Source organism: Octopus sinensis, linkage group LG24, assembly GCF_006345805.1.
Source record: "Octopus sinensis linkage group LG24, ASM634580v1, whole genome shotgun sequence".
Lineage (NCBI taxonomy): Eukaryota > Metazoa > Mollusca > Cephalopoda > Octopoda > Octopodidae > Octopus > Octopus sinensis.
This window is the reverse complement of record NC_043020.1, coordinates 19,581,166-19,593,498: the sequence shown is the minus strand read 5'-3', so window position 1 is coordinate 19,593,498 and position 12,333 is coordinate 19,581,166. Positions and strand designations below refer to the sequence as shown.

General features: G+C 40.3%; 1 protein-coding gene and 1 non-coding gene across 2 annotated transcripts in view; both read right to left on the bottom strand.

Annotated features, from left to right (window-relative positions):
- LOC115223815 (tumor susceptibility gene 101 protein) overlaps positions 1–12,333 on the bottom strand; it is a 57,103-nt gene that overhangs the window by 40,731 nt on the left and 4,039 nt on the right. The gene's annotated exons all lie outside the window — the stretch shown is intronic.
- Positions 1,113–1,216, bottom strand: LOC115224155. Its single transcript, XR_003882854.1, has one exon. It is a non-coding gene; the product is annotated as a U6 spliceosomal RNA (small nuclear RNA).

Below are 12,333 nucleotides of genomic sequence, written 5' to 3'. Positions count from 1 at the left end.
ACTGCGCATGCGCAAGTCACCTCGTAGGATCTCGAGTATCGAGTACCTACGTCTGGCGCGCGCGCGAAACCGGGACCACGACAATAGACAAGTACCATTTTTTCATAGTGAAACTATATTCAACACCGTATTTATGAATGTTTCTTTCATCAGGAAATATGGGATCTTTTTTAAAACCTTTTTCTATTACTCAAGCGAAAAATTAATTTAAAAAACTTTTTTTCATTACACTCAAGCAAACAAATAATTTATGAATTTCTTTCTCTTTGAAAGTCCTCTCACCCCCCCCCCCACCTCGGAAAAGTCCCCCCCCCCCAATTTCTTTATAATCGGTTCGTTGGCGTAAATTTTTGTTCTCATATTCGTTTAATACACCTTTTCGTTTTTTACATCTATTACACTTGTTCTCTTTTTGTTTTGGTAACCGGGTGTTAAAGTAAACATTAACCGAAATTATAGAAAGTATCAAAAATCGTAATTTCTTCAGATGTGTGTTTTAAGCCATCATAGATTATGATTCTATACTTTTATAAAGAGTGAGAGTTAGACCCACCCACCCACCCACCACCTCTTCTGGAATTTTTCAGTTTTGATTTCGTTTTCAAAAAAAATTTAATCAGAATCTCATCTGAAATTACGATTCTCCAAAAAAATGCTAAATTTTTTTAAAATATAGGCCAGAGGAAATTTCCGTAGTGTGGAAACAAAAAATACGGCTTTTAACATACCTTTTATCCTTCACCTTATTTCAGCCGTTAGATTGCAGCCAAGCTGGGGCACTACCTAAATGGGTTTCATCGGACAAATCGACTCCAATTCTACGTTTTTCGCTAAGTTACGGGGACGTAAACCAGCCAACATATGGGGGTAGGATTTAAACACAATGACTCACACACAAACGTGCGTGTGTGTGTGTGTGATTATATATATATATATATATATATATATACACACATACACTACGAGCTTCTTTCAATTTCCGTCTAACAAATCCACCCACAAAACCCGAGCGATAGTGGAAGACACTAGCCCAAAGTGCTATGCAGTGGGATTGAGCCCTGAACCATGTGGTTGGGAAGCAAACCTCTCTAGACATAACCACGCCTGCGACAAAAAAAAAAAAATGCTTCACGAATTTGTATGCCATCTTTGCGCAGGGACTGTGCTAATTAACATTCTGTATCGTTCCAATTTTAATATAGGTTTCAAACACAACGTGGGGAGAAAAAAAGGGGAAGACGCTAAAATAGGGGAAATCGGGGTCAAACTAAAGCGTTTAACCCGGTCTTAAAAACAAAAAATAGTGTAATAGGTGTAAAATAACTTCCTCTAAACGAATATGACAAAAAAAAAAATGCGCGCTCGCGAAAGCGGGGGTGGAGGAGAGGCCTCGGAAAATTCACATCGTGAATTAAACGCTTTAGTTTGACCGAAATCGGGGGTAATAAAGTCGGAGATGGGAGAAAAAAACGATTCGAAATTTCTCCAAAAGAGTTATTTTATCAACATAATCACAACCAAAACACAAACTTCCATTACAAAATACGCTTTTTCAAAAAGTTATAGAAAGTTAGCGAGGGAAGGATGCGGTCACCATACTGGTTGTTGTTATACACCTTCTAAAACAAACCATACAAATCTGCACATATACATACAAAAATAGCCTGATGTTGAAATTCCAATGAAGGAGTGAACTTTGGATCTATGTTAGAAACTGGTTCTTTCTCTCTTGGCAAGAAATCTTGAAATAAAACTGAATGATATCATACATACATAAGGCGCGCGCGCACAGCATGGTTTCGTGAATAAATGACAAAAACTGAAATATGACTGTCTCCCCAACAGCACAAAACAGATTAACCAACACAATCCACCTTTAAACTAACCAACAGTTTCAGATGTGGTTGCTTCTGCCCGAAACAACTCAGCAATGTGAACATGCGGTGAAAGTTTTGTCTGCTACAATCGAAATCTACCCTGTCGCACCGAAGGAACGAAAGACACTTTCAAACTTTCAAAATGAGATGGCACAGATAGTGAAATAAGACTCGGAATGTCTTGTGTGATTTTCAGATTCTTATTAAAACAGTCGAAAATGACGTAACAAGGAGTTAAAGTTGTTCCAGTCGGAAACCGCCGGACGTCTACGTGGAAGAAAGAAACAAGAATTCTAAGTGAAAGTACTGAAATGCCGAGAAGGGAGAAGACAAAGTTGCAGAAACAATTTTTCTCCTAGTTCATCAGACAATAAAAAAGTAACTCTGATCTCTTCGTTCGAGGGTATAATCAACAAAATTTACAAACTTGGCTATTTTCCCCCCACTTTTCTTTTTTAACAATCTTTTTGGGGCGGACCTGACGCACAGTACCCCCTCCCCCGAAACCGACCTTTCCGATGTTTTTTTCCTATTTTTTCACCGAATTCCTGTTTTCGATGACAGAGATTCTGAATATGCAAACAACCATGTTTTCAAAATGTTTACTCCTCCACCCACTAAATTTTAACTTTTTTCGAAATTTTCTTTCTGCATGGGAAAACACAGAGATAAAGAATATGGAAAAAAAAAATTTAAAATTTTCTATGAAAAACTCCAAAGCTGATCTACAACTTCTCACCACTCCACACTCCATCCCGCTATTCCAAAAGTGAAAATGAATGACTGTTTTGTCAGTTTGCGCATGCGTAGATTTATAGTGAAACAAGCAAAAGGATCACAGCATGTGAAGCCCTCATCACGAAACTTGATATTCTAAAAATAACAGCTAAATGTTTGGAGAATTTTTGTATTTGTGTGTGCGTGCACGCAACAATTTCTACAGCTTATCCAAATGAATAGAGAAAGTGGAAAGACTCCCCCCACCATTTCCTCCCAAATTTGTTTATGTTTGTGATTTTTTTTTTGCCAAAAACCCCCGTTTTCGGATACGGAGAAAAAAATTGATTTCAATTGGAGTTGAACTTTCCCCCACTCCTGAACCTCAAAGTTTCACATCTATGTCAATTTTAATGCCAAGCCACAAATTATTTTCGTGTTGTGTTTATATACAAGTTTTTACGTAGTCACGAACTATTTATCCACAACCAACATTTGTGTGAAAACCGTAAGGGAATACTGAACTTGCGCAATGTCACAACTCTGAATTTCTTTTTAATTGTGATAATGAAACAAAGGGTTTGGCCCTTGCCGCCAAAATTAATTTCTCTTGCAAAAGAGAGGGTGGCATATTCTCTCTTTTTCAATATTAAATTAGAAGAGAGAATATGTTGTCACCAAAAGCGTTAAAACTTTACTAACTTAATCGATCTGTCACTGAACCAGAATTTTAACTTCATTTGATACACACTTTGCTATCATTTATATGGAAAATTGCAAACATGACTTATAAAGATTATTTTAATGAGTATATTTCCGTAAATGTTTTCCTTGCGCACTAACCCGCTCCCCTCCACACACCTGCTCATATATGCATGCAGATACACATGGCTGAAACTTTCGAATGAAGAACACAAACATAGGTGCTGAGCCAGGGACTAAACTTGTAGTATTTTGTTGGGATTAAACCAATGATTTGACAGCAAGGTACGTAAAGAGTATTTTTCTGAAACAAACTTTCTGTGTAGTCCTGTTGCATGCGCATTCCCACAAACACTTTCACACAATCGTTGGTTACTGATGAACACAATTGTGAGTGGATAAGAATTTGATAAATATTTACAATAACACCATACTTGCTAAATACTAACCCTAACCCCCAAATTCGTTTACAACACATTCAATGACATCGAAATAGTGTTCAGCGAGTATGGTGTAATTGTAAATTAATACCAAAGGTAACTTTTAAAGCGAAAAAACAAAACTGACGTATACGACAGGTATGTAAAACCTGTATCTGTGTACTTTCTCTGTTCATTCGGATAAGCTGTAGAAATTGTTGCGTGCACGCACACACACAACACAAAAGTTCTCCAAACATTTAGCTGTTATCTTTAGAATATCAAGTTTCGTGATGAGGGCTTCACATGCCGTGATCCTTTTGCTGTTTCACTATAAATCTACGCATGCGCAAACTGACAAAACATCCGTTCATTTTCACTTTTGGAATAGCAGGATGGGGTGATGAGGAGTTGGAGATCAATTTTGGAATTTTTAATAGAAAATTTCAAATAAATTTTCTATTTCCATATTCTTTATCTCCGTATTTTCCCATGTAGATTGATAGATAAGATTTCGGAAAAAGTTAAAAATTGAAAACTGGGGGTGGGGGATTAAACATTTTGAAAAGGTGGTCTTTTGCATATTCGGAATCTCCGTCAACGAAAACATCGGAATTCGGTGAAAAAAAACTAAAAAAAAGATCAGAAAGGTTGGTTTCGGCGGGGGACTGTGCGCCAGGTCCGCCCTTTTTTTTGGCAAGGTTAAATATTTCTACTACTCACAAAAATCTACAACTATAAAAAGCACGACATGCTTAAAGAGTCTCTGCAGTCAACTGGACTTGTTAAAAACAGTAGCCAAACTTCACACAAAAGTTTTGCTAAACAACAACAGCCTAGTAAGTATCATCACCACCACAACACATTCCAACATTAACACCACCAATAGTACAACTACACACACTACGACAACAGCATAAAAAAACAACAATGCCATCACACTGCTTTCACATATACAACTTCACCATAACAACCACCCCAGAAACACTATCACCATTGCTGGAGTGTCTTATAGGTCTTGTCTAAAGGAAGGACACATCAAGTAATGTCCTGGATACGTTATCTGAAGGTAAGATAAGATAATAATTGCAGCATCTTTGATCATAGGTCTGCTTAATCAGAGTTTACCTAGGGCTAAACAACAACCCGCAAGACTAGATTATACCACCACCTGGCTGTGTAGGTGCCGGTATTGTTGTGTGGTTGGTTAAAATGTTTGCTGCCCAAACCACAAGATTTCAGGTCCACTTATGAGAGATTGTCAAATGGAAACTGAAAGGTGGTGAAGATGTGGGGAAAAGATAGAGACATAAGATGCTGGAGAGTACTAAAGAGGTAAAAATATTCTGTAAAGTGGTTGGCGTTAGGAAGGACATCCAGCTGTAGAAACCATGGAGCCTGGGTAACTCATCAACTGGCTAGCTCCTGTCACACTGTCCAATCCAAGCCAGCATGGAAAATGGATGTTAAAGGATGATACACATACGTTTCTTCTACCAAATCCACTGCCAAAAGGGAAGCTAGGAGACAGGTCTATTTAGCCGGAGGGGAAACAAATAAGAAAAAATTTGCCAATGTTCTGTGCCGTGAGGATGAAAGACTTGAGGTGTTTCGTGTTGCAAGACAGTGTGTGAGGGAGAATCGTGATGTGGTAGGAGAGAAATGTGTTCGCATGGATGATGGTTCACTTGCACTAAATGAGGATGCAAAGAGAGAGGTTTGGAGATGCCACTATGAAAGGTTGCTGAATAAAGAAAATGAATGGGATAAAGAGAGTCTGCCGAATGTTGACCCAACAGAGGGACCAGCTATCAGGGTTGATAGTTCCTTGGTAGTTAAGGCAATTAGAAGCATGAAGACAGGGAAAGCCCCAGGCCCATCAGGTATCACTGCAGAGATGCTCAAAATATCTGGTAGTGTCGGCTATAGCCTAGTCACACGTATAGTTAATCAGGCGATACACGAAGGAGTCATACCCAATGACTGGTGTAGCAGCATAATAGCCAACTGCTACAAAGGTAAAGGTGACGCCCTAGATACAAATAATTACAGAGGTATCAAGCTGTTGGATCAGGTAATGAAGGTTACGGAGAGGGTCATAGCCCAACTAATTAGAGAGAGAGTTAGTTTAGATGAGATGCAGTTAGGGTTTGTGCCAGGGAAAAGCATCACCGATGCTATATTCCTGGTAAGGCAGCTGCAGGAGAAATACCTAGCCAAAGATAAGCCCCTGTACCTGGCTTTTGTTGACATGGAGAAAGCCTTCGACAGGGTCCCCCGATCCCTTATCTAGTGGTCAATGAGGAAACTAGGGATAGATGAATGGTTAGTGAGAGCTGTGCAAGCCATGTACAGGGACGCCGCTAGTAAGGTGAGGGTTGGCAACGAGTACAGTGAAGAATTCCGGGTAGAGGTAGGGGTCCACCAAGGCTCAGTCCTCAGCCCCCTCCTATTTATCATAGTCCTCCAGGCAATAACGGAGGAATTCAAAACAGGATGCTCTTGGGAGCTCCTCTATGCTGATGACCTTGCTCTAATTGTTGAGTCACTATCAGAACTGGAGGAGAAGTTTCAGGTGTGGAAGCAAGGATTAGAATCGAAGGGTCTTAGAGTCAATCTAGCTAAAACCAAAGTCCTAATAAGTAGGAAGGTAGACAAATCACAAACGCCTTCAGGTAGATGGCCCTGCTCGATCTATAGAAAAGTTGTAGGTAGAAACTCTATAAGATGCACCAAGTGTAAGCTATGGACACATCAGAGGTGCAGCAATGTCAAAGGGAGGCTAACTAGGAAGATAGTTTTTGTATGTGACAGATGCTCAGGAGCAATAAACACTGAAAATGCTGAGACCAACTTCTGCCACATTCCAGGGAGAAAAACTAGAAATAGTTGATAGCTTCCGTTACCTAGGTGACCAAGTCAGTAGTGGGGGCGGGTGTGCTGAACGTGTAACTGCTAGAGTAAGAATAGCTTGGGCAAAGTTCAGAGAGCTCTTACCTCTGCTGGTGACAAAAGGCTTCTCGTTCAGAGTAAAAGGCAGACTGTATGACGCGTGTGTACGAACAGCCATGCTACATGGCAGTGAAACATGGGCCATGACTGCTGAGGATATGCGTAAGCTCACAAGAAATGAAGCCAGTAGGCTCCGATGGATGTGTAATGTCAGTATTCATATTCGATAGAGTGTAAGTACCTTGAGAGAAAAGCTGGACCTAAGAAGCATCTGTTGTGGTGTGCAAGAGAGATGTTTACGCTGGTATGGTCATGTGGCGAGAATGGATGAAGATAGTTGTGTGAAAAAGTGCCACACCCTAGCAGTTGAGGGAACCTGTGGAAGAGGCAGACCCAGGAAAACCTGGGACGAGGTGGTGAAGCACAACCTTCGAACTTTAGGTCTCACCGAGGAAATGACTAGAGACCGAGCGAGACCTTTGGAAGTATGCTGTGCGTGAGAAGACCCGGCAGGACAAGTGAGACCGTAACCCGTGGCCTCTACATGGGATGTAGCCAGTCCACTTATGCATACCTTTCCTTCTTGGGACACAAAACTCTACTTGTGAAGATCTGTTGAGGCAAGTGAAAATCGAAATCGATCAACATCAATGGAAATTGCAGCTGTGATACCAGTGCCAGTGGTACATAAGAGAACCATCCGAATGTGGCTGTTGCCAGCGCCGCCCTGACTGGCCTCATGCCAGTGGCACGTAAAAAGCACCATCCGATCGTGACTGTTGCCAGCCTCGCCTGGCCCCGGTGCCGGTGGCACGTAAAAAGCACCATCCGATCGTAGCTGTTTGCCAGCCTCGTCTGGCACCTGTGCCGGTAGCATGTAAAAGACACTCACGGAGTAGTTGGTGTTAGGAAGGGCATCCAGCCGTAGAAACATTGCCAGATCAGATTGGGCCTGGTGCAGCCTTCTGGCTTCCCAGACCCCAGTTGAACAGTCCAACCCATGCTAGCATGGAAAGCAGACGCTAAACGATGATGATGATATATATAAGGATCCTTGTGGAAAATAGAAAGAAATTTAGTAGATGACTGGTTGGCACTCCATCGGTTAAGACAACAAGGGTTCCAGTTAATCCGATCAACGGAACAGCCAGCTTGTGAAATTAACGCGCAAGTGGCTGAGCACTCCACAGACACGTGTACCCTTAACGTAGTTCTAGGGAAGATTCAGCATGACACAGTGTGACAAGGCAGGCCCTTTGAAATACAGGTACAACAGAAATAAGAAGAAAGAGTGAGAAAAAGTTGTGGTGAAAGAGTACAGCAGGGTTTGCCACCATCCCCTGTTGGAGCCTTGTGGAACTTTAGGTGTTTTCGCTCCATAAACACTCACAATGTCCAGTCTGGGAATCGAAACTCTGATCCTACAACCACAAGTCCGCTGCCCTAACCACTGGGCCATTGCACCTCCGCAGTAGATGACTAGTTACTAAATAAAGTACCAGTGAAGTTGTGTGTCAGTGTGTGTGTGTGTGTGGAATTCAATTGACTTCAACCCATACCAAATTTATAGCCTCTGAGTGAATATAAAATGAAAGCCTCAACATCACATACTTATTTTGGCAGTTCAGAAAGTTTACAGCAATAATGGTAATTTGTGGGAATTGAATCTGCTGACACCTGCACCAATATTTATATCTGCATTAGGGCAGAAACTGCAGCTGATAACCTATTTTATGAAGTTGGAGAGAATGAGTATTAATTTTATCATACAGTCCAACCCACACCCGCATGGAACCCAGATATTAAATAATGATATTATCATTATTATCTATTTATTCACTTTCTGCTTACATAGAAAAGCAACCAGCATGACCCTTTTCTGGATTTCCAAGGCAACTGGGAGGAAGGGAGGCAGTTATCCTCAAATGGAGGCCAGATATTAATGTTAAAACCGAGTGACAGTTAACTTACTAATAAAGTAACAACTAACCCTTCGTTAGTCACATGGGGTGTGTTGTTGCCTCAAATTCTTTTAAATGCTCATAATTTCTAGTTGGCAACTAATTTTTTTTTCCTCCCTTCCTCTACTCTTCTGACTCTGAGGGTGTGTTGCAGGTGGTGTGGCACAGTCATGGCTCAGTTGTCAGGTGAGGTAGACATCGTTTTTATCTAGTCACCCCATGTGACTTATGCAGTTTTTATTTAATATATATTCTAATGGAGATTGCCTGTTATGTTGTTTTCTAACATTGATATTCATCATAGATATTAAAAAATTCCACAAAATGGTATATTCTGTGGGTATTTTCAAAATAAATGTGATCTGAATGTAAGATTTTTTTAGTGTTTCCTTAATTTTATAATTTATTTTATTGTATTGTTTTATATTAATATCAATCAGCTACAAGGGTTTCAAACTTCTCAGCAGTGATTGCAGATATATCCTGAACCAACAGAATGAGTATATTTTACTAAAACTATAAACATTTTTGTATTGTGGTATGTAAATACCCCATGTGATTAACCATGTTCGGAAAGGCCAGGTGACTAGTGAAGGGTTAGGGAAAGTAGAAATTAAACCAAAATTCCCAAACCATCATTCTAACAGTATTGGTAGTCTCTGAGCATGGTCTGCCACTTTCACTTAGTGAAAACAGTTTGTTTGGTGACCACAGAAGAATGTCTGGGTTTTTATTTGACACTTTGCTGTGACCAGCTTTGTTAGTCATTGGGGATATGTTTATGGGTGCAGCTGACAAATTTTTGATTCTTTATCAATGAGAGGTGTTTGTATAAGATTCTCCAGAATTTCTTAGCTGTTGTTGCATATTTTTGTGCTGTTATTATTTAGCTCCAATAAGGTGGCGAGATGGCAGAATCATTAGCACACCGGGTGAAATGCTCAGCAGTATTTCATCTGTTTTCATGTTCTGAGTTCAAATGCTGCCGGGGTTGACTTTGCTTTTCATCCTATCGGGGTCGGTAAAGTAACTACCAGTTGAGCACAGGGGTTGATGTAATCAACTTACTCCTTCCTGGCAAAAATTTCAGGCCTTGTGCCTATAGTAGGAAAGATTATTTAGCATCACGCTAGCTATAAACAAGCAGACAGAACTACATTATCTGTCTCCAAGTTCTGTACATGTGTGATCTAAGTGAGGTCTGCTTCTTGGTGTAGTCCTAAATTAACAATCTAAAATTGATAGCTATTCAATCTAAATTTGAATTTACCCTTGATCAGAAATGTTGAGAACAAACTAAATGATTAAGAGTTTCGTTTATTTTGACGATAGTTTGTATCAAGTCACAAATTTAGTTGGGCCTTCCATGATGATCAAACAGATACCAGCTTAAGTTCGAGACAGTGGAAAGTGCTAAGTTCTCAAATTATTGCCTATTACTGATATCTCCATAGGAGTCCCAGACAAATGGGGTGAAACACTAAAATAAAAGAGAGTTGGGACTGGATTTAGGAATTACAATAGAGTGGGATAGAATTATTGGTACTACTTTAGTGTGCAGTCTACACTATGGAATGACCTAATCTAGGCTAGGGGGGTTAGGATTTAAGCATTATGGTTAGATTACATACCAAAGTGTAAATGGCCAGGTAGGCCACATGCTAAAGTGGGATACAATTATCATATGCTTTTCTCTTAGATGTGGTTCAGCCCAATCCAAAGTGCCAGACTTCAGTAGCATAACAGTTCTGAAACTATAACTAACTTCACAGTCACTATTTCTGAATACACACAGAGTTTAGTAGTCTATCTACAGATAAGTATATGGTTAAACATTATATATGTAAAACAGCACAGCTTGGAAGTGTAACAGAAGAAAGCATTTTATCCATCTTTATGTTCTGAGTTCAATATTCACTGAGGTCAACTTCACCTTTCATCCTTTCGGGGTCAATAAAATAAATACCAACTGAGCACTGGGGCTGATGTAATACTGACTATATGTCTTCCTTAAAATTTCAGGCTCTGTGCTTGCTATGGTGTTTGTCTGAGGTTATGCACTTAAAAAAATGCAGAAAGGAGTGAGAGTGGTGCATGTTTGACATCTTTGCTGATTTCATCATCATCATTTAACGTCTGTTGTTCATTCTGGCAGGGGTTGGAGACAGCTTGACCAGAGCAGGGAAGCTGTGGAGCTACACCAGGCTCCAGTCTGATTTGGCATGTTTTCAACTCCTTACTGCACAGCAACACCTCTCTCTCTCTATATATATTCTTTTACTTGTTTCAGTCATTTGACTGCGGCCATGCTGGAGCACTGCCTTTAGTCAAATAAATCGACCCCAGGACTTATTCTTTGTAAACATAGTACTTATTTTATAGGTCTCTTTTGCTGAACTGATAAGTTATGGGAGACGTAAACACACCAGTTGTCAAGCAATGGTGGTGGTGGTGGGGGGGGACAAACACAATGGGCTTCTTTCAGATTCCATCTACCAAATTCACTCACAAGGCTTTTGTTGACCCAAGGCTATAGTAGAAGACACTGCCTAAGGTGCCATGCAGTGAGACTGAACCTGAAACCATGTGGTTGGGAAGCAAGCTTCTTATCACACAGCCACACCTATATGTAATTATTTTGAAGATCTTACACAAAAATTTCACAAGTCAACAAGGAAGTTTTTATGTATTCACCTGTCTTGCTAGAAATAGCAGCCAAATCTTCCTTCAAAGCAGACCCTACCATCTTAAAAAATATTGGTTTCACATTTTGGAACAAGGTCAGCAATTTTGAGGGAGGGGTTATGTCAATTATAGCGATCCCTGTATTCAACTGATACTTATTTCATCGGCCCTGAAAGGATGAAGGGCTAAATCGACCTCAGCAGAATTTGAACTCAGAATGTAAAGATGGACAAAATGCTGCTAAGCATTTTTCCCAGTGTGCTAACAGTTCCGCTGGTTCACTGCCTTTACCATCTTAAAAGGTGTGGCACGTAAAAAGCACCATCCGATCGTGGCCGTTTGCCAGCCTCGTCTGGCACCTGTGCCGGTGGCACGTAAAAAGCACCCACTACACTCGCGGAGTGGTTGGCGTTAGGAAGGGCATCCAGCCGTAGAAACGTTGCCAGATCAGCCTGGGCCTGGTGCAGCCTCCTGGCTTCTCAGACCCCAGTTGAACCGTCCAACCCATGCTAGCATGGAAAGCAGACGCTAAACGATGATGATGATAATAGAATAATAGGTCCTAGAGTGACCACACTTAAGAACTCCCCAAACCCTCAAACAAACAGAATAGTTACAACTACAATGCAGTCCTGTTGGATGGGGACTAACCTGGAGCTCAGTTCTGGGAGACAAGGACTAGAAATATGAAACCAGTCCTGCTTTCTTGTACTGTTTAAGTTTTCTTTCCAGCTGGTAATTACACTCGTTTGCATGATCTCATGTGTATGAGTTTATATAGGTGTGTATATGTGTGGTGAGTAAATTTACAAACAAGGGAAAAGTAATTAATATCTAGGAAGAGAGTAATTATCTAGTATAGTGCTGACATTTTTGTTTGTCTCACATAAAGATGTGTTTGTTTGTGTGTATGTATGTATATATAATATATATATTGTGTGTGTGTGTATATATACACACACACATACATACATACACAATCGTTATGTTACGAGTTTGTAGGGAGAAAGTATTTCAAAA